Source organism: Rattus norvegicus, chromosome 13 (assembly GCF_036323735.1).
Source record: "Rattus norvegicus strain BN/NHsdMcwi chromosome 13, GRCr8, whole genome shotgun sequence".
Lineage (NCBI taxonomy): Eukaryota > Metazoa > Chordata > Mammalia > Rodentia > Muridae > Rattus > Rattus norvegicus.
In genome coordinates, this window is record NC_086031.1 from 78,295,573 (window position 1) to 78,317,212 (window position 21,640).

General features: G+C 41.8%; 1 long non-coding RNA gene across 1 annotated transcript in view; it reads left to right on the plus strand.

Moving 5' to 3' along the window:
• The first annotated feature begins 20,872 nt into the window (after positions 1 to 20,872).
• The window catches only part of LOC134481584 (uncharacterized), a 44,844-nt gene continuing 44,076 nt past the window's right edge, over positions 20,873 to 21,640 (plus strand). The window contains exon 1 of the long non-coding RNA XR_010057274.1: positions 20,873 to 21,037. This is a non-coding gene — a long non-coding RNA (uncharacterized LOC134481584). The remainder of the gene's footprint in view (positions 21,038 to 21,640) is intronic.

Sequence of the window (21,640 nt, forward strand, 5' to 3'; positions counted from 1 at the left end):
CCCTGGAGCTGTCCGAGCGATGCCTGAAGAACCATCTCGACGGACCGCACCACCACCGCCTTCGTCTCCACTCCTGGGCCTCTGCTACACGTTCCAGTTCTTCCTTTTCCATAAATTTTGGCAAGATGGGGACTATGGGAATGAGAAGAAGGGCTGATGCAAACTGACAGGGAGGCTTTGGCAGAGGAGGCCTAAAGAGGGCGGGTCCTGTCTGACCAGCTGGGCGGAGTCAGTGTTGCCTGGGAGGTGGGCTGTACCGGAGCATCCTTGGCTTGTAGATTCTAAGTCATGGAGAAACATGGAGTAGGGGTGAGGTATAATCAATGGCCAGTTCTCTGCCAGACAGTAGTTATCTAGCAGATTTCATTTTCTTATTTCTTTGATGAATGAGACTCAGTACCTAACCCTTATACCAAGAGATTTTGCTGGTCTCCAATTCACAAATCCTCCTGCCAAGTGCTGGGACTATAGAAAGAAGTGCCGCATCACCACACCACACTCAAGTCCTAAGTGATGACTATTTTTGGTCTAAAGCTGTCTTCTTGAGCTTCCATTTCAACGTTTTAAGTAGAGTTTAGAAAAATTAAAAGCTGCAAAACTTGTCAATGTATGCCTAAGTCAGCGTTTTTTTTAAACCGACTAATCGTTTCTATTTTCATTATTTTTACTAAAACCCAAAAACATTACATTGGCTACATTGAAAATTTAAAAGTGTATTAATTTCCAGCCTAGGAGTCAATGTTTTTAATCAAGTTGAAATAAAACAGCATACCGTAAAATATGACACCAATGATTGGAATGAGCAGTTCAGTTTAGATAAGTATCAGAAAAAGGTTCGACATCTTTCTTATAATCTTTAAACTTTGAAATTCAATGGGTTTTTCCCAAATTCAAGGATGCCACACATGCTTATCTTAAAGATGAGTTTATTCTCACTATATTTAAAAGGTAAAAATAACCATCTAAAAGGATTAGTTTTGTTCAAGTTTTGAACATAGACTAAATATGTAAACAGGTATACGCTGACTACAGGATAAAGTGTAGCAATCTGTCACAATCTGGTAGCCGATTCAGCTTACCCTCTGCACACAATAACCGTTTACTAGTGACCCAACAGCAATCTTAAACCAATGTGTGTGCTCTCTGTTACATTTTATTCATTCATTTTCTATGAGTTTCAAGAATTATCACTAATCTTAATAGAGTCAATAATGATGGCATTTTAAAAGGTTCTGCCTTGCTTATGAATGCAAATCAAGGCACCAGCAAGAGATAATAAAAGCCAATAAAATCCATCTGTATAAAGTTATACTTTCCCATTTGTAACATTCCAAATCTCCTTTTCCTTGTTCTGTTGGCCCTTCCTCAAGGAGCCCACTTTTACAATGCTGTAGGATATACTGGTGGAAACTCAGTTCCAAAAGTCCTTGTTCTGTAGGAGAATTTTGTTCTGAGTTGAGGGAATATCTCTAGAAGAGTTTTGCTGGAAATCTCAGTCATGTTAAGCCAACTATATTTAAAGGGAAAAATTTCCCCATTTGTGTAAAAATCTGGATCCTATACCATATACACCAGGCGTGTTATTGTTTCCCTTACACACAGAAGGCTTCCTTATTTGCCAGAGCAGTAGGCTGTGTTTTTCTAATCTCTATATGTTCAGGCTCTTAACTAGTTTGTTTTCAGTTATCTGTAAGAAACTCAGTCTTGAGTAGCTATATTTTGTAGTATTTTCTTTTTATATTCTTTTAAGTTCCATAATGTACATTTTTGTATTTAAATATATATATATTTGTATATATATATATATATATTTCAGCATGTTTGTGTGTTTATAAAAAGGTATCATATGTGACAATTTGGACTGTAATATTTTTCCCCGGTTGATTCTTCACTAGATGATTGGTGTTTTTTTAAAACCAAAAATCTAGAGCCAGATGTGGTGCTCCATTCCTATAATTCCAGCACTCAAGAGGCTGTGGCATGAGTTTGAATCCAGTCTGGGTTACACCGTGAATTAGAGACCACCCTGGCTGTGATGTGAGACCCAGTGTAAAACAATAAAAATAACTGATATTTTTTTAAAAATAGAATTGTGTGTCTAGTGCATTTATAAAACTGAGCTGCCCGGCCGGCTCAGGCGATTGAGGTACGAGCTGTGGAAACTGGCATCGTGCATTCAATTCCTGGTAACCCACATGAGGGTGAATGAAAGAAGTTCGTACAGAGTGGTGCTCAGATTTCCATCCCCATGGCGTTGTATACACGCCCGCACACATCCTCCCACACAAGGTAACATTCATAACTTGGGAAATAATTTCCGACTTCACTTGGAATAAAATCCCAGATCCTCTATGATCCTACGTCATTGGCCTCCTCCTCCTCCTTCTAGAGTAAGCTGTCTTTCTTCACTGTCCTTAAACTCCAATCGGATGGATTTGCTCGGACCTTTAGAATGCCCAGGGCTTCTCCCTCCTCTCTGCCGGCCTAGCCAGAGCTTTCCCAGTCACCGTTCCTTAAGCTGTTCTCTTCACCTTGTCCATTGATCCTTCCTGCTTAAGTTATGGTCCTCAAGTCCACATAGGCTTTATACGACCACACTATCTAAATACCAGCCTCCTATTTCCTGCACTTTTATGACTTATACAGCACTGAGTGTAATATCTAGGCGGTTTGTATTTTACATTTTTATTTTCTATCCCCCAGTTTGATAAGAGTTCCACGATATAAACTTTAACCTCTTATTTACCCAGCATAAAACAGACTAGCAGCTGCTAAAAACCAATTATGTATTAAAAGAACAAACCTTTCTAAGTTTAATGTTCATTTATAACATTTTCACATTTAATGCACTTGAGATTTCTTTCTAGAATGAATTTCTATGGTGCTGAAAATATGAAATATTTTTTTATTCTTCTTGCAGCTTTGAACTTTTTAGTTAATAAACGCATTTTAACTAGTTGAGGAAAATCAGAAGGGCCTTTATTATTTTTTAAGGTCCGATGTTAGGCACCTTCTTCACTCCAGATAGATAGAATGGAAGAGTAAGGCTGCTTTTGCCTCTCAGTTTCTGAGAGCAGTCAGTGTTCCAAGGTGAAATAGAAGGCATGGCAAAGTAGCTTAGTTTACAGTGGCTGCAGTATACGGCAGATGTTGGTTTAAAAACAAAATCCCAATTGCTCAATTTTACCAGTTGAAGACTCAGGAGCCAGATGCTGGGATGAAAATCTGCTAGCTCAGAAAGACAGGGAAGTCACCCAGTTGACTCCTCCACAACTAATATCTCAGAAGGACAAACAAACAAACAATTCTCCCACTCCACAATATCTTAAAACAAAACAAAACAATTGAATGTTCCCCCTTTCTACTTCTGGTGCATCCCGCTGTCTATCCTCCTAGCCTCCTCTCACTCTCTATTTTTATTTCATCTGTACGCTCTTCCTGCCAACTGGTTGCTTGGTCTATCTCTTGACCTATGGTTGACATTATTCAATCTTGTTTACATGAAGCAGAAAGCCCTTTGATTAAAGGTATGTGCTAAGTTTGAACGGTACCACAACTAGAGGCAATTTTTTCCAGGCTACCATCTTGGGGTTCACAGTGTGATCAAATGTCCTATCATAGACAGAGGCTAGTATATCATAGAGGATCAGGAAACAGAGAGCATGACACTAACCAGAGACTGGGTGTATCTTCAAAGATCTGTGCCCCAGTGACCCTTTTGTATGGACTAGTTCCTACTTCCTGAAGATTCAGGACCCTTTTAAATTAGTGCCAACAAATGGAACAGGTATCCAAAACATGACTGTATCTGAGAAGTTGCCACTTCAAACCTTCCAAGTCTTAACAGACTACTTTAGCAAACTTCACAGTTTTCAGCGTATGGTCCTTATACTTCTGTCCAATATATCTCTAATCAATAGCATAATGCATTATAATTAGTTTTATTTACTTAAAAATCCTTCAATTATCCTGTATCTATAGACGCTACGGTCTGAATGGTGGTATTCTGGAAAATCCAGCAAGCTAGAATGAAGAGGTGACTTCTTTAGGGGGATTGCTAGGTTAAAAGAGCTTTTATAACCCTGGTGAATGGGATTCATGTCCATATGGAATAGCATGAGAGACCCTGTGTCCCCCTCACTATGATAATACACCAAGAGAGCAGCTTGTCAGAAGTAGAAAGCATCCCATCACCATAGGCAGGGGGAGCACGGAGCTTGAATGCTTCAAGCTCCCAGATGGCGAAATATAAACTGTGTGTTTGTAAAATCTATTCAATATGCAATGTTTTGCTATAACAGCCAAATGCACTAATTATATATGCAACTAACGCCTTGATTCTCCTATGGTCTGTTTGCCTTTTGTTCCCTTTCTTGCATTTCTGGTGGATGTAATAAAATAAAAGTGGGATCAACTAGCCTATTGGATTCCGTCTGGGATGGACAATCTCCATTATCCACTTGTTTGAACTGACAGACGTCTTCTCTGGGTGTCTAGGAGAGCATCCCTGGAGAGGACTAGACAGATTATGTATGGGTCCTGATCTTTCTAACTGGCTTACTATGCTATATCATAGGATTGGGTGGAATGACCTCTCCATGCTAATTATCTCAACTTCAGTTGTTTGACATGCAATCATACACCCTCACTATTCTATTCAGTGAATATAGTGTGCCTTTCCCTTAGGAAAATTATCTCTCTTTTCTTAACTTATTTGCATACTCTTTGTTTTATTACCTTCACTAGGGTTAGTTTTTAAGATCGTAGCCCAGTGTGCCTTTCCCTTAGGAAAATTATCTCTCCTTTCTTAACTTATTTGCATACTCTTTGTTTTATTACCTTCACTAGGGTTAGTTTTTAAGATCGTAGCCCACATTTACTCATCATTGTCTGTCTGTCCTATAATGTCACATGTAGTATGAAAGCCTTATCAATGTAGAGAGTCCCATCTCCCATTTAACCTTCATGTTATTTTATCACATTTCATGATACCTATACCATAATTCCCATATGGCATTGTTAACTTTGTTAGAACTATCAAATATCATTTAAAGAAAATTTAAACAAGAAAGTCCTATTGATTGGTCATTGAATAAATCATGTTTGCACAGTCACGTGAACAACTGAAAGGAGAAATGATTTATTTGTGCTTATGATTTCGGAGAACTCCTCCCATGGCTGCATGACTCCATGTGCAGAACATAAAGGAGGTGAGATTGTGTGATAGAAGATGTTCTTCAACTCGCATCAGATAGGTAGCAGGGAGGAAGACAGAAACTAGAGACAGATATAACCTTCAAGGTACACCTACTTCCTCTAATTGGCCATATCTTAAAGCTTTCCAGAACCTTCCAAAATAGTACCACCAGCTGAGACCAAAACAAGCAAGCATGTGGAGGACATTTTATATTTTAACCAAAGACCTCTGTAGAGATAACTATTTGTACCTTTCATTTCTTGATGCATATCCATATTTCCAGCAAATGTTATTTTTCTTCTGCAAGTGTAATGAATTCTTTAAGCTTGAGTCTGTGTAAAATAGTTATTGCTTTTATTTTTGAATGGTACCTGTGTGTTTAATATTCTAGAACGACATCTTTGCTTTTTGAGTAAAGCATAGATATTGCTCTATGTTCTTCCAACTTGTATCATTTCTCGTGCAAAGCTCCATCACGTTCCTCTTTTTTCTTTCATGCATGGCATGCCTTTCTCTAACTTTAATATCTCTCTCTCTCTCTCTCTCTCTCTCTCTCTCTCTCTCTCTCTCTCTCTCTCTCTCTCTCTCACCAGTTTTGATCAGTTTGAAGATGATGTTGCTTGTCATAGTTTCCAGATAATTTCGTGGCTGTGTCTCTTTGAGATGCTTGGCTGTTGTGATGTTATTATCAAATTTAAAAATTTCTAGTTCTTGAACTTTTAAGTTTGTTCTCTCTTTTCTCTTTCCTCGATTTCTGTTACACACATGCTATACCCCTTTGAGCATTCCTGGAGATACTAAATGCTGCTTTAATTGTCTACCATTCTTCTTCCTTTGCCTCACTTTGTAGAACTCGCTTTGTTGCATCTCTGTGTCTTTCATCATATTCACTATTGTCTTTAATATAACATTACTCCCACATATGGCATTTAAAAACTTATAGACATTGTAATTTTCATTTGTAGATGCTCAGTGAATTCATTTTGTATTTTTAATGTCTCTTAAACTTATTGAACAACAGTGACAAAATTAATGTCATTGTTTGCTGATTCTAACAATGTGTTAGTTCTGAGTACTGTTAGGTAGTTAGTATTTTTTTTCTCATCAAGATCTTTATTTCCTGCCACCCTGAATGCCTGTCAGCCTCGCCTTATTAGGTACTTGCTATTTTTATGTTCATATAAATATTTTTTGACCTTTGTTGTAAGATCCAGCTAATTTACTTGGAAAGAGCTTTTGTCTCTTTTAGTATTGTTTTTAGACTATATTCTGATGAGAGAAATAGTTGGCAAAGATGAATTATTTCCCACCAGTGAGGAGAGAAATCTCCCCCCACAGCCCTGTAAATTCATAAATCCTGTGTACTGGCTGATGGAGACAGGCTGTTGTGAATACTGTGGGCTGTACTCTGAGTCTGCTGCAGAGTTCTGTCTTTGACCTCACATAATCTCACTTGCTGGTGTCTGCCACCACTCTGTGAACACTTAGAAGAGCCCATTGGTGACTCCTGGAGTTCTTTTGGGTCTCCCTCTACTTTCTGATACTTTGCTACACATTCTAACTCTCTCTTCCATTCTGAACTCCACCTTCCCAAGCAGGTGGCTCTCTGGGATTTGGTGGACACTACATGCTCCATGCTGCGAACTTAGAACATTCTTACAACAGGGAGCTGTGTTGGTCATAGGACCTGCCACATTCTTTTCCCTTCTCTCTGTCATGTCATATAGTTTGTGTCATTAATAATTACCCTTTTATGTAGTCTTGTTTGTTTTGCCTTGGGTGTTTTGGAAGGGGAGGGAGAGTGTCAGCTCAGTTCCTTTTGCCTGTTAGTTGAAAATACAGTTGTCAGCACTTTTATTTTTATTTTATTTTATATTTATTTTATTTATTTTATTTTATTTTCTTTTATTTTTGTTGTTATGCAAAGTAGTAAGCATTATGACATTTTCTTTTTTTTTTTGCTTTTTTTTTTATTAACTTGAGTATTTCTTATATACATTTCGAGTGTTATTCCCTTTCCCGGTTTCCGGGCAAACATTCCCCTCCCACCTCCCCTTCCTTATGGGTGTTCCCCTCCCAACCCTCCCCCCATTGCCGCCCTCCCCCCATAGACTAGTTCACTGGGGGTTCAGTCTTAGCAGGACCCAGGGCTTCCCCTTCCACTGGTGCTCTTACTAGGATATGCATTGCTACCTATGAGGTCAGAGTCCAGGGTCAGTCCATGTATAGTCTTTAGGTAGTGGCTTAGTCCCTGGAAGCTCTGGTTGCTTGGCATTGTTGTACATATGGGGTCTCGAGCCCCTTCAAGCTCTTCCAGTTCTTTCTCTGATTCCTTCAACGGGGGTTCTATTCTCAGTTCAGTGGTTTGCTGCTGGCATTCACCTCTGTATTTGCTGTATTCTGGCTGTGTCTCTCAGGAGCGATCCACATCCAGCTCCTGTCGGTCTGCACTTCTTTGCTTCATCTATCTTGTCTAATTGGGTGGCTGTATATGTATGGGCCACATGTGGGGCAGGCTCTGAATGGGTGTTCCTTCAGTCTCTGTTTTAATCTTTGCCTCTCCCTTCCCTGCCAAGGGTATTCTTTTTCCTCATTTAAAGAAGGAGTGAAGCATTCACATTTTGATCATCCGTCTTGAGTTTCGTTTGTTCTAGGGATCTAGGGTAATTCAAGCATTTGGGCTAATAGCCACTTATCAATGAGTGCATACCATGTATGTCTTTCTGTGATTGGGTTAGCTCACTCAGGATGATATTTTCCAGTTCCAACCATTTGCCTACGAATTTCATAAACTCGTTGTATTTGATAGCTGAGTAATATTCCATTGTGTAGATGTACCACATTTTCTGTATCCATTCCTCTGTTGAAGGGCATCTGGGTTCTTTCCATTTTCTGGCTATTATAAATAAGGCTGTGATGAACATAGTGGAGCACGTGTCTCTTTGATATGTTGAGGCATCTTTTGGGTATATGCCCAAGAGAGGTATAGCTGGATCCTCAGGCAGTTCAATGTCCAATTTTCTGAGGAACCTCCAGACTGATTTCCAGAATGGTTTTACCAGTCTGCAATCCCACCAACAATGGAGGAGTGTTCCTCTTGCTCCACATCCTCGCCAGCATCTGCTGTCACCTGAGTTTTTGATCTTAGCCATTCTCACTGGTGTGAGGTGAAATCTCAGGGTTGTTTTGATTTGCATTTCCCTTATGACTAAAGATATTGAACATTTCTTTAGGTGTTTCTCAGCCATTCGGCATTCCTCAGCTGTGAATTCTTTGTTTAGCTCTGAACCCCATTTTTAATAGGGTTATTTGTTTCCCTGCGGTCTAACTTCTTGAGTTCTTTGTATATTTTGGATATAAGGCCTCTATCTGTTGTAGGATTGGTAAAGATCTTTTCCCAATCTGTTGGTTGCCGTTTTGTCCTAACCACAGTGTCCTTTGCCTTACAGAAGCTTTGCAGTTTTATGAGATCCCATTTGTCGATTCTTGATCTTAGAGCATAAGCCATTGGTGTTTTGTTCAGGAAATTTTTTCCAGTGCCTATGTGTTCCAGATGCTTCCCTAGTTTTTCTTCTATTAGTTTGAGTGTGTCTGGTTTGATGTGGAGGTCCTTGATCCACTTGGACTTAAGCTTTGTACAGGGTGATAAGCATGGATCGATCTGCATTCTTCTACATGTTGACCTCCAGTTGAACCAGCACCATTTGCTGAAAATGCTATCTTTTTTCCATTGGATGGTTTTGGCTCCTTTGTCAAAAATCAAGTGACCATAGGTGTGTGGGTTCATTTCTGGGTCTTCAATTCTATTCCATTGGTCTATCTGTCTGTCTCTGTACCAATACCATGCAGTTTTTATCACTATTGCTCTGTAATACTGCTTGAATTCAGGGATAGTGATTCCCCCTGAAGTCCTTTTATTGTTGAGGATAGCTTTAGCTATCCTGGGTTTTTTGTTATTCCAGATGAATTTGCAAATTGTTCTGTCTAACTCTTTGAAGAATTGGATTGGTATTTTGATGGGGATTGCATTGAATCTGTAGATTGCTTTTGGTAAAATGGCCATTTTTACTATATTAATCCTGCCAATCCATGAGCATGGGAGATCTTTCCATCTTCTGAGGTCTTCTTCAATTTCTTTCCTCAGTGTCTTGAAGTTCTTATTGTACAGATCTTTTACTTGCTTGGTTAAAGTCACACCGAGGTACTTTATATTATTTGGGTCTATTATGAAGGGTGTCGTTTCCCTAATTTCTTTCTCGGCTTGTTTCTCTTTTGTATAGAGGAAGGCAACTGATTTATTTGAGTTAATTTTATACCCAGCCACTTTGCTGAAGTTGTTTATCAGCTTTAGTAGTTCTCTGGTGGAACTTTTGGGATCACATAAATATACTATCATGTCATCTGCAAATAGTGATATTTTGACCTCTTCTTTTCCGATCTGTATCCCCTTGATCTCCTTTTGTTGTCTGATTGCTCTGGCTAGAACTTCAAGAACTATATTGAATAAGTAGGGAGAGAGTGGGCAGCCTTGTCTAGTCCCTGATTTTAGTGGGATTGCTTCAAGTTTCTCTCCATTTAGTTTAATGTTAGCAACTGGTTTGCTGTATATGGCTTTTACTATGTTTAGGTATGGGCCTTGAATTCCTATTCTTTCCAGGACTTTTATCATGAAGGGGTGTTGAATTTTGTCAAATGCTTTCTCAGCATCTAATGAAATGATCATGTGGTTCTGTTCTTTCAGTTTGTTTATATAATGGATCACGTTGATGGTTTTCCGTATATTAAACCATCCCTGCATGCCTGGGATGAAGCCTACTTGATCATGGTGGATGATTGTTTTGATGTGCTCTTGAATTCGGTTTGCCAGAATTTTATTGAGTATTTTTGCGTCGATATTCATAAGGGAAATTGGTCTGAAGTTCTCTTTCTTTGTTGTGTCTTTGTGTGGTTTAGGTATAAGAGTAATTGTGGCTTCATAGAAGGAATTCGGTAGGGCTCCATCTGTTTCAATTTTGTGGAATAGTTTGGATAATATTGGTATGAGGTCTTCTATGAAGGTTTGATAGAATTCTGCACTAAACCCGTCTGGACCTGGGCTCTTTTTGGTTGGGAGACCTTTAATGACTGCTTCTATTTCCTTAGGAGTTATGGGGTTGTTTAACTGGTTTATCTGTTCCTGATTTAACTTCGATACCTGGTATCTGTCTAGGAAATTGTCCATTTCCTGAAGATTTTCAAATTTCGTTGAATATAGGCTTTTATAATAAGATCTGATGATTTTTTGAATTTCCTCCGAATCTGTAGTTATGTCTCCCTTTTCATTTCTGATTTTGTTAATTTGGACGCACTCTCTGTGTCCTCTCGTTAGTCTGGCTAAGGGTTTATCTATCTTGTTGATTTTCTCAAAGAACCAACTTTTGGTTCTGTTGATTCTTTCTATGGTCCTTTTTGTTTCTACTTGGTTGATTTCAGCTCTGAGTTTGATTATTTCCTGCCTTCTACTCCTCCTGGGTGTATTTGCTTCTTTTTGTTCTAGAGCTTTTAGGTGTGCTGTCAAGCTGCTGACATATGCTCTTTCCTGTTTCTTTCTGCAGGCACTCAGCGCTATGAGTTTTCCTCTTAGCACAGCTTTCATTGTGTCCCATAAATTTGAGTATGTTGTATCTTCATTTTCATTAAATTCTAAAAAGTTTTTAATTTCTTTCTTTATTTCTTCCTTGACCAGGTTATCATTGAGTAGAGCATTGTTCAATTTCCACGTATATGTGGGCATTCTTCCCTTATTGTTATTGAAGACCAGTTTTAGGCCGTGGTGTTCCGATAGCACGCATGGGATTATTTCTATCTTTCTGTACCTGTTGAGGCCCGTTTTTTGACCAATTATATGGTCAATTTTGGAGAAAGTACCATGAGGAGCTGAGAAGAAGGTATATCCTTTTGCTTTAGGATAGAATGTTCTATAAATATCCGTTAAGTCCATTTGGCTCATGACTTCTCTTAGTCTATCGACATCACTGTTTAATTTCTGTTTCCATGATCTGTCCATTGATGAGAGTGGGGTGTTGAAATCTCCCACTATTATTGTGTGAGGTGCAATGTGTGTTTTGAGCTTTAGTAAGGTTTCTTTTACGTATGTAGGTGCCCTTGTATTTGGGGCATAGATATTTAGGATTGAGAGTTCATCTTGGTGGATTTTTCCTTTGATGAATATGAAGTGTCCTTCCTTATCTTTTTTGATGACTTTTAGTTGGAAATTGATTTTATTTGATATTAGAATGGCTACTCCAGCTTGCTTCTTCTGACCATTTGCTTGGAAAGTTGTTTTCCAGCCTTTCACTCTGAGGTAGTGTCTGTCTTTGTCTCTGAGGTGTGTTTCCTGTAGGCAGCAGAATGCAGGGTCCTCGTTGCGTATCCAGTTTGTTAATCTATGTCTTTTTATTGGGGAGTTGAGGCCATTGATATTGAGAGATATTAAGGAATAGTGATTATTGCTTCCCTTTATATTCATATTTGGATGTGAGGTTATGTTTGTGTGCTTTCATTCTCTTTGTTTTGTTTCCAAGACGATTAGTTTCTTGCTTCTTCTAGGGTATAGCTTGCCTCCTTATGTTGGGCTTTACCATTTATTATCCTTTGTAGTGCTGGATTTGTAGAAAGATATTGTGTAAATTTGGTTTTGTCATGGAATATCTTGGTTTCTCCATCAATGTTAATTGAGAGTTTTGCTGGATACAGTAACCTGGGCTGGCATTTGTGTTCTCTTAGGGTCTGTATGATATCAGTCCAGGATCTTCTGGCCTTCATAGTTTCTGGCGAGAAGTCTGGTGTGATTCTGATAGGTCTCCCTTTATATGTTACTTGACCTTTTTCCCTTACTGCTTTTAATATTCTTTCTTTATTTTGTGCGTTTGGTGTTTTGACAATTATGTGACGGGAGGTGTTTCTTTTCTGGTCCAATCTATTTGGAGTTCTGTAGGCTTCTTGTATGTCTATGGGTATCTCTTTTTTTAGGTGAGGGAAGTTTTCTTCTATGATTTTGTTGAAGATATTTACTGGTCCTTTGAGCTGGGAGTCTTCACTCTCTTCTATACCTATTATCCTTAGGTTTGATCTTCTCATTGAGTCCTGGATTTCCTGTATGTTTTGGACCAGTAGCTTTTTCCGCTTTACATTATCTTTGACAGTTGAGTCAATGATTTCTATGGAATCTTCTGCTCCTGAGATTCTCTCTTCCATCTCTTGTATTCTGTTGGTGAAGCTTGTATCTACAGCTCCTTGTCTCTTCTTTTGGTTTTCTATATCCAGGGTTGTTTCCATGTGTTCTTTCTTGATTGCTTCTATTTCCATTTTTAATTCCTTCAACTGTTTGATTGTGTTTTCCTGGAATTCTTTCAGGGATTTTTGTGTCTCCTCTCTATGGGCTTCTACTTGTTTATTTATGTTTTCTTGGAATTCTTTCAGGGATTTTTGTGTCTCCTCTCTATGGGCTTCTACTTGTTTATTTATGTTTTCCTGGAATTCTTTCAGGGATTTTTGCGATTCCTCTCTGTAGGCTTCTACTTGTTCTCTAAGGGAGTTCTTCATGTCTTTCTTGAAGTCCTCCAGCATCATGATCAAAAATGATTTTGAAACTAGATCTTGCTTTTCTGGTGTGTTTGGATATTCCATGTTTGTTTTGATGGGAGAATTGGGCTCCGATGGTGCCATGTAGTCTTGGTTTCTGTTGCTTGGGTTCCTGCGCTTGCCTCTCGCCATCAGATTATCTCTAGTGTTACTTTGTTCTGCTATTTCTGACAGTGGCTAGACTGTCCTATAAGCCTGTGTGTCAGGAGTGTTGTAGACCTGTTTTCCTCTCTTTCAGTCAGTTATGGGGACAGAGTGTTCTGCTTTCGGGCGTGTAGTTTTTCCTCTCTACAGGTCTTCAGCTGTTCCTGTGGGCCTGTGTCTTGAGTTCACCAGGCAGCATTTTGCAGCAGAAAATTTGGTCTTACCTGTGGTCCTGAGGCTCAAGTTTGCTCGTGGGGTGCTGCCCAGGGGCTCTCTGCAGCGGCAGCAACCAGGAAGACCTGTGCCGCCCCTTCCGGGAGCTTCAGTGCACCAGGGTTCCAGATGGTCTTTGGCTTTTTCCTCTGGCGTCCGAGATGTGTGTGCAGGGAGCAGTCTCTTCTGGTTTCCCAGGCTTGTCTGCCTCTCTGAAGGTTTAGCTCTCCCTCCCACGGGATTTGGGTGCAGAGAACTGTTTATCAGGTCTGTTTCTTTCAGGTTCCCGCGGTGTCTCAGGCAGGGGTCCTGCTGCTCCTGGGCCCTCCCCCACGGGAGCCCAGAGGCCTTATACAGTTTCCTCTTGGGCCAGGGATGTGGGCAGGGGTGAGCAGTGTTGGTGGTCTCTTCCGCTCTGCAGCCTCAGGAGTGCCCACCTGACCAGGCGGTTGGGTCTCTCTCTCACCGGGTCTGGGAGCAGAGATCTGCTGCGGGCCGGGATCCGAGGGCGGGTCGCATTATGACATTTTCATATTTAATTTGTTTTTTATTGATCCTTCTCTGTTTCTCTCTTATCCCCTGCCACAGTTTGGGTCCTATTATCCCCATTACTACTCTTTACACATCCGTATCACGTGTGTGCAATTATCCTTCTTTCTTTGATTTACTCTCTTATAGACCTCTTTTAGTTTCATGCCTTACATGTATACACACACACACACACACACACACACACACACACACACACACACGGTGGGGAGAAGAGGGAGATAGGAAGAGGGTATCTCTGAGCCCAACTCACCTTACTATTTTCTTTAGATCCAAACTTTTTTTTCTGAAATTTTCATTGTTATTTATGGCTGAATAAAATTCTATTGGGTATATGTACCACATTTTTGTGATCCATTCAACCACTGATGGACATCTTGGTTGATCTCATCTCCTCAATGATTTAGCTGCATTAATGTGGGCTTGTCAGCACACCTATAGAGGGGGTTCAGGTATTATTTCTGTTTTACAGTGGGAGAATCTGAATTGCAAAGAGATAAAATTAGTTGCTGCAGTTTGCATATCCTGCAGACCTTTAGGCACTCCTACTCACATTCAGATGCTATAAGCTTGGAACTGTGAGGTTAACTGTCCTGCCATTCTGTTTATGAGATTTCTTAGCTTCCAAGGAGCTATGGCAAACATTTAATTGAATGATTTTTTTTTGTTATGAGATGGGTCTTGTTCTCTCTCTCCCTCTCCCTCTCCCTCTCCCTCCCCCTGTCCCTCTCCCTCTCCCTCTCCCTCTCCCTCCGTCCTCTCTCTCTCTCTCTCTCTCTCTCTCTCTCTCTCTGTGTGTGTGTGTGTGTGTGTGTGTGTGTGTGTGTGTGTGTATTATAACTAAAAGAAATAGGAAATAGTTTTGAAGATAAAACACTTTTTATTCTTTAACTCTCCTTGTCTCACTTCATCTTGGCATTTTTTTTTGGCTTGATTTTTTAAAATTGTTCTTTTTTTGTCAATATCTCTTAATCCACTCCCTAGACTGTTACAGATGGCCTAACCATTTCCCTTTTTATTAATATTTGCATTCATGTCATTGGTATTGGGAAATATGTTGGTTATCTATCAAAGTTATTGAAAAATAAAATTCTGGGTCTGGGGAGATGTATAACTCAGTAAGCTGCTTGCTGTCTAAACATGAAGACCCACGTTCTATGTTCAGAACCCATTTTAAAAAGCTGATCATGGCAGAACCTGTCTCTAATTCCAGTTCTGGGGCTATACAGACAGGAGGATCCCTGAAGCTTGCGGGTCAACCAATCTAGCCAAGTTTGTCAGCTGCAGATATTCAGCAAGAGACATCATCTCAAAGAAACAAAACAACAACCATTTTTAAATGTAGAAAGTGATCGAGCCTTCTGCTTACAGGGGCACGCACACACAATTTACATACATGCATACACACATGGCAAGCTACAAGCAAGTTAACACCTTGTTTGCTTTCCTTTGGGAAACATTCATAGTTCTTTCTATCAGCTTTCAAGTTTGAATTCACAGTCTTAGAATTTTTATCTGTCCTCATGCACGATCATTAGGCTGGGGTGAACGGTACATGAAAAAAGATGCCTTATTTATTATTGCATTATGAATATCTGGAACAATGTCTAAGATGCTACCTTAATATGGATGGATAGATGGAGGGTGGATGGAGGGATGGAGGGAGGGATGGAGGGAGGGAGGGATGGAGGATGGATGGAGGATGGATGGAGGGTGGATGGAGGATGGATGGAGGGAGGGATGGAGGGATAGATGGAGGGAGGGAGTGATGGAGGGATGGATGGATGGAGGGATGGAGGGATGGATGGAGGGAGGGATGGAGGGATGGAGGGATGGAGGATGGAGGGATGGATGGAGGGATGGAGGGATGGAGGGAGGGAGGGATGGAGGGATGGATGGATTGATGGATGGAGGGATGGAGGGATGGAGGGATGGAGGGAGGGATGGATGGAGGGATGGATGGATGGATGGAGGGAGGGATGGATGGAGGGATGGATGGAGGGAGTGATGGAGGGATGGAGGGATGGAGGGAGGGAGGGATGGAGGGATGGATGGAGGGATGGATGGAGGGATGGATGGAGGGATGGAGGGATGGAGGGAGGGATGGATGGAGGGATGGAGGGATGGAGGGAGGGATGGATGGAGGGATGGATGGAGGGATGGAGGGAGGGATAGATGGAGGGATGGATGGAGGGATGGATGGAGGGTGGATGGATGGATGGAGGGATGGATGGAGGATGGATGGAGGACGGATGGAGGGTGGATGGATGATGGATGGAGGGAGGGATGGAGGGATGGATGGAGGGATGGAGGGATGGAGGGAGAGGGTGGATGGAGGATGGATGGAGGGATGGAGGGAGGGATGGAGGGAGGGAGGGATGGAGGGATGGAGGGAGGGAGGGATGGATGGAGGGATGGAGGGATGGAGGGATGGATGGAGGGATGGATGGAGGATGGATGGAGGGATGGATGGAGGGAGGGATGGATGGAGGGATGGATGGAGGGATGGATGGAGGGATGGAGGATGGATGGATGGAGGGATGGATGGAGGGAGGGATGTATGGAGGGATGGATGGATGGAGGGAGGGATGGATGGATGGATGGAGGGATGGATGGATGGAGGGATGGATGGAGGGATGGAGGATGGATGGATGGAGGGAGGGATGGAGGGAGGGATGGAGGGATGGAGGGATGGAGGGATGGAGGGATGGATGGAGGGATGGATGGAGGGAGGGAGGGATGGAGGGATGGATGGAGGATGGAGGGATGGAGGGAGGGATGGATGGAGGGATGGAGGATGGAGGGAGGGAGGGATGGAGGGATGGAGGGATGGAGGGATGGAGGGATGGATGGAGGGATGGATGGAGGGATGGAGGGATGGATGGAGGGAGGGATGGAGGGATGGATGGAGGGAGGGATGGAGGGAGGGATGGAGGGATGGATGGAGGGAGGGATGGAGGGATGGATGGAGGGAGGGATGGAGGGAGGGATGGAGGGAGGGATGGAGGGATGGATGGAGGGAGGGATGGATGGAGGGAGGGATGGAGGAGGGATGGAGGGATGGATGGAGGATGGATGGATGGAGGGAGGGAGGGATGGAGGGATGGATGGAGGATGGAGGGATGGAGGGAGGGATGGAGGGAGGGATGGAGGGATGGATGGAGGATGGAGGGATGGAGGGAGGGATGGAGGGATGGACGGAGGATGGAGGGATGGAGGGAGGGATGGATGGAGGGATGGAGGATGGAGGGATGGAGGGATGGAGGGATGGATGGAGGGAGGGATGGATGGAGGGATGGAGGGATGGATGGAGGGAGGGATGGAGGGATGGATGGAGGGATGGAGGATGGATGGAGGGAGGGATGGAGGGATGGATGGAGGGAGGGATGGAGGGAGGGATGGAGGGATGGATGGAGGGAGGGATGGAGGGAGGGATGGAGGGATGGAGGGATGGAGGGAGGGATGGAGGGATGGAGGGATGGAGGGAGGGATGGATGGAGGGATGGAGGGAGGGATGGAGGGAGGGATGGAGGGATGGATGGAGGATGAATGGAGGGAGGGAGGGATGGAGGGATGGATGGAGGTGGGAGGGATGGAGGGAGGGATGGAGGGAGGGATGGATGGAGGGATGGATGGAGGAGGGATGGAGGGATGGATGGAGGGAGGGATGGAGGGAGGGATGGAGGGAGGGATGGAGGGAGGGATGGAGGGAGGGATGGATGGAGGGATGGATGGAGGATGGAGGGAGGATGGAGGGATGGAGGGATGGATGGAGGATGCAGGGATGGATGGAGGGAGGGAGGGATGGATGGAGGATGGAGGGAGGATGGAGGGATGGAGGGATGGATGAATGGATAGAGGGATGGAGGGATGGAGGATGGATGGATGGAGGGTGGATGGAGGGATGGAGGGATGGAGGGATGGATGGAGGGATGGAGGGTGGATGGAGGATGGGTGAATGGAACAAAGAATGCTGGTGATTTCTGGAAGAGCCAAAGAGAGAGTATCCAGGCACAGTTTTTGGCAGAGAACACATTTACTATGAAGAAAGCATAGCATGTTGACATTCTGAGTTTCGACAATGTGATGTTTAGGCCTTGGCATATGCTCTATGCTTCTAATCCTTTGACTTCAGAGCTCATCGTTCACAGTATAAGGAAATCATCCTAACTCTAAGAAGATACTAGAAAACTGAGTTTCCCTTTTCTTTCCCATTCGCCGTCTTCACTGGAACGCATTGAAAATGTTTTTTCCAAATGAAGCGGCAGTTCCATTTAATGGCACGAGTATTTCAAGCATTTTTTTTTAAAAATGAAAACATATAAAAATCACTAACTAGAGCTGCTAGGCAAAATAACTCCCCTGTTTAACAGTTTCCATCAGTTCTCAATTTAACTACCATGCTATCCTGCCAGCTTCCTCCAGAAATAATTGATGGAATGAAGCCATTTCACTGGATATTTACAAACACTAGACTTGTAAAGGGGGCATCTGTCAATTCCCCTTTGGCTTGGAAATGGCTGTGGCTGACCCGGCACCACATTACCTCTATTTCGGACTCAGGATGTTTTCACAGTCACGACTCTGTAAGATGAGGGGAAAAGAAGAGACCAAGGAAAACGTTTTGACTTCGTTGCCCAATCTTAGCTCTGCATTTTGGAATTTTCCTGCTATAAAGGAATGACAGTGCACATCTCTGATTTGTTTGGAACAGAAATTGGCTAGATGTGTGTCTGTGACTTCCCGAATGTCTTGGCAAATTACAAATATGGTTGCAGAAACCCACAGCATTGGGCATTTATAAGAAAAGCATCTACACTGACTTATCAATAATGATAAAAGTGAATTGTGACGGTTAGTCTACTAACATCACCTTTTGGTTTTATAAAATGTTTTCATTTGGGGTTGAATGATAAAATCTGATTTTTGCTGGCATGATATCAGACGAAGGGAGACAGGATGAGGATTAAGCTGAGTTATTTTATCTCGGACAGCTAACAGGAAATTCCAAATGACGAGATAAATGCAAATGAGCTTCTTAAAGAGTGAAACTGGAGTGCCAGCTTAGAAGTAACGCAGGTTGAAATTATTTAAATATAAATTACGAGTTAAAAAAAATTTCCACAGAACACGTCAGATCAGCTTCACAAGAGTTCTGCTGTGGTGATGTTTACAAAACGATGTGCTGCAGTTCAAACTATCGACGTACAGGGAAAATCATTTCAAGATGGCTTAGAATAAGATATGCATTGACAAAGCAACAGACCAGTGAAGGTTTTAAATTTCGTATGAAAAATATAGTAATAAGATACCTTTGACAGTCGTTTCATTATGAAGAATACAAAGGCATGAGAATGGACATGGTTTTGAACGCAGTGCAGCCGTATGAGCTCTTCATGGTGGATTCAAAGGAATCCACAGCATTCATTTGTGAGATCACCAGCATTAGCAGTCTCCTTGGCTCTTATACCTGACCCATCTTTGGCTAGCTGGGAACGCTCAGTCTTGCCTGTGTTCTAATGCACACGGGGGACTTCTTTGGCAGCTCTTAGTTTCCATTGATTAGAATGTTTTAGATGTGGAACAAATAAATGCCTGCTGAGTAAAGGGATGGCCCTTCCCGTCTATGACCTTTGGAAAGTCTTCCCGAGAAGAGAAGCATCCCAGTGTCTTCTTAGGTGAGCTCTTTTGTGCTTGTTTGTAACGCTTGTTTCCCTTAGGTGTGAACCACCCAAACCTCATGTACAGTGTGGTTGGAGAACCAACAAGAGCAAGCCTCATCCCCGCCCCCAAAGTGTTTCTGAGCACAGAGTCCTGTTGCTGAGTATGGCTTGGAATTAAGTTTTTAATGCCAGCGTCACCACACCTTTTGTAGGATAATTACCTCTTAACCAAACATTTCTGAGTTCCTAATAAATTGGTCCCCTCAGTCACCTAACTATTTTAGTAGTTCTTCTCTGAACTTGGTCCAGGTTTTCCATAATTCTGGTTAACAAGGTGCTCTGCAGGGAATGCCGTGTCCAGGTGTGGTAACTTTGTCAGGGCATTTGGTGCAGTAGAGGGAGTAAGAGAGAGATGACAGACACCTAATATCCCGTAGGCTCTCATAAATGTATGGCAACTTTCCAATCTACAAACCTGAGCTCACAGTAAATGAGTAGGTAAGTGGATTGGGAATGGCCCCTTCCTAAGTTAGGTGGAAGAGAAGCTGGTGGCTGCTGACTTGCACAGAAGTTGTGAGGATGTGTATGGATTTGAAGAGTGTATTCATCTAAGATAGCGTCGTTGCTCATTTAGTTAGAAGTCGTTGCAAAGAAGAGGCTAAACACCGTCTGACTCGGGTCATTCTAAAGATCAGCCATGACATAATCTAGCATTGCTGTGGTTCTATCCTTACCCGTTATTTACACTGTATTTGTATAATAGATCATTGAATTGTTGTTCAGTGGTGGCTGTGGGTGAGAGCTGACAAAACATAAAGGCTTTTTGAAATCAAGTGATTTTCTCAGGTTAAAGAGCATAAGGAATTAGAGTCAGAGTTATACGCTAAGTGCACAGAGCTTTCCTGACTTTTCCCTGGACTGCAAAGCAGAAACACTCCAAAAGCTGCATCAGAGTCTAAAACCAGCTCAGGAGTAAGACTCAAGAGTGCGTCGGTGGATCCTTTTATTTTTAAATTTGATGACAGCACTTATAAAGATTTTTATGTACTTAAAAATCTTTTAGTCCTCAGATTTCCTTTACTGACCACATTTTACATCAAAAAATAAAATTCGAAGGGCATCAGTAGTAAGGAAAATAACTGTATTAGACTTGGGGGTGGGGACTTAGACCCTGCTGAGGAATCTACTGAGACATTGTACAGGTTTAAGTAGTTCAGTTGTACATGTCTGAGAAACACACTTAGGATGAAAGCTCATATGTCCTGATATTCGAAAAAGTAAATGGTTGTTTGACTATCTGTTTGCATGGCTAATTAAATATGTGTATAATTGACCGTAATGGAATATGGGTAGCTACTCTGAGCCTTAAAATCAACATTCAGAGGATCACATGATGAGCGTTGGAACCTGGCTTTTGTTTCAAGGTCTTTACTCGAATCATATGTTTTAAAAGTCTCTTAGTGTATGAAGATGACTGTTTGCCTTTAAAATCTACAGTCAAGGGAAGATTTGGGGGAGGGACAATACTAATTTGGTTCACAGAATTTTATTGTTTTCTCTATCCCAATAGCTTTTTGTATCAGATCTGTGGAACAGGAGGCAGAGTCCTGGAGCTCAGCGTTTCCTTTGAACACAGCTGGACTCTCAGGTAATTTTTGGTCTTTAGAGACTGATATACCTAAAATAACTTTGAATAGTTAAATCTGACCATGTGTGAAATGGCAGTTGCCTTTTAATTTTAATGGAATATTTTAGAGCATTTTTATGGAAAAGCTCTTAAAATTCTTTTTTTTTCACTCTTAATGAAAGGGGGAAAATGTGTTACTATAGCTGTGATTTTTTTTCTTATTTTAAATTTAAAGCAATTCCTGCAAATCTTAACAAGTAAAATCAAATATTTAATGCTTTTGGAAAAATGCCTTCATAAAATTTACAGAACAAAATAAAAAAAACCTGGATTTAAATTTTCTGAATAAAACAGATTTTCTAAAAGTACTTACATCACGAATCAGGATTTCCACGTTAATTCTTTGTGTAGATTCAGGGAACCACATTGTGACCCCAGTCAATACTATTAAAGCTCGTGTTCTGTTCTCAGATTTTGTAGAAGGAATAGAGTTTGATTCACAAATATTAGTGTTGCACCTAGAAAACATTTATTTCATATATCCAGATTGGGATAGCCTCAGGAAATTGGTCCTGGTATAAGCCATAATTATCAAAGCCAGTGATGTGCTAATAATTTCTCTCA